Here is a 1,982-nt window from a genome sequence, read left to right as displayed (position 1 = left end):
ACCATATTAGGTCAAAATGTAATATTTTATCATTTGATATCCCTTTGACCCATTTAAAGCTGTTTCAAAAAAAGTAAAGGGGAAATACACGTGGATTAAATCCCCAGGGAGGTGACTAGCTTTGCTAACATGCAGACTGCATTGTAAAGTGGATTGTTGCAGATGTATTTAGGTTAAAATTTAGCCCTATCATTTGATTTCCTTTTGATCCATCTAGCTTTTAATATTTTCTGATTTTCTTTTATGTATTACTTTGTTGTTCTTGTTAGCTTTTTTGGTTTGTTTTTTAAGATATGAAATCCAGAACAGATGTCTATAGAAATAGTAACTGGATTAATGGTTCCTTAGAAGTATTGCAAAGGAGATTGGGAGGAAGTGGGGAACTAATAATGATGAGTACACAAAGGTAGACGAGAATGTCTTAAAAGTGACTGTGGTGATGATTGTATAACTTCATGATGTGATTGAACCATGAATTATATGATGTGACGTTTATGCCAATAAACTGTTGTAAAAATATGAGAGAATGTTAAAAGTTGGGTATTACCTCTTTATGTACAATCTTATCGTATCTTAGATGGATTGATGGGGGTAGATATTAGATATTACACCAAGTTAGGGTCTTTACAAAAGTGTTTTTTACATGGTGATAGCTGTGAAGCCAGAGCTCAATGAGACTGCTTCATTGCTTCTTCTGTGTCTCGCAAGCTTTTACCATTGACAGAGTGCAATCTGACCACTTTTCTATCATTTATTTCAGTGGAAAATATTTGCATTTTCCTTCTCTGGCAGGTTTCACTTTACTTCTCAGGTTTTATCATTTATTCAAACATTTGAGCATCCTCCTTCCTTGACTTCTGAAGCAGAGCTGGTTGGTGACTCCCAAACTTGCGGTCTGGTTCCATGGTGTACAGTGGCTGGAACGCAATAACCAGCCAGGAATTACATTTCCCAGGGCCCTTTATATGTAGTGGGTGGAGGACTAGGTGTTGCCAACAGAATGTGGGGGGAATGATGCGCATCATTTCTGATCTGAAGTGTACGCACTCTCAAACTTATCTCCATCATGTCGATGCTGACTCACAACAACTCTGTAGGACAGGGTAGAGACGTCCCTGTGGGTTTTTGGGACTCTCTTTATGGGAATAGAAAGCCCATTGATATCACATGTAAGCAAACTTTTTCTGAATTTTTCAATTTTTTTGCATCTAACAAAGGTTTCAACAGTACATTGACAGGGAGCTGCCAGATTCAGGAGCGTATGTGGAATAAGGGATGTCATTGCTGATATCAGGTGGATCTTGGCTAAAAGTAGAGAATACCAGAAATGAGTTTACATGTTTTATGGACTTTGCCAAGCCATTCAATTGTGTGGATAATAACAAACCATGGATAGCCTTGAGAAGGATGGGAATTTGAGACCACTTCCTTGTGCTCAAGTGGAACCTGTACATGGATCAAAAGGTGGATGGGGGAACAGAGTCAGGGAATACTGCATGGTTTAAAACCAGAAAATGTGTGCATAATCAATATGCAGGTTGAGCAAATAATCAGAGAAGCTGGACTATATATAGGAAGAAGAATGTAGCATAAGGATTGGAGGAAGACATTAACAACCTGCCGTATGCAGATGCTACAACCTTGCTTACTGAAAGTGAGGAAGACTTCAAGCATTTGCTGATGAAGATCAAGGATTATAACCTTCAGTATGGATCACACTCAATGTAAAGAGCAAAAGCCTCTCTACTAGACCAATAGGTAACATCATGATAAACGGAGAAAAGATTAAGGTTGTCAAGTGTGGTGGGAGGTCAGATGAGCAGGCATTCCCACTGAGGGCAATCAGTTGCCAGACTGCTGTCTCATCCCTCCACAGGGGTGGGCCTGCTCCCTGCCTCTGGGGACAATGGACAGGCTCCTGTAGGAGGGGTTTGCACCCTACTGATAATGGTTCCTATGGAGACCCAGAGACCACCCCCTAG

The sequence above is a fragment of the Echinops telfairi genome, unplaced genomic scaffold (genome assembly GCF_000313985.2).
Source record: "Echinops telfairi isolate 266 unplaced genomic scaffold, ASM31398v2 ScPeMD7_443;HRSCAF=831, whole genome shotgun sequence".
In the NCBI taxonomy this organism is placed as follows: Eukaryota; Metazoa; Chordata; class Mammalia; order Afrosoricida; family Tenrecidae; genus Echinops; species Echinops telfairi.
This window is presented reverse-complemented; position numbering follows the sequence as displayed.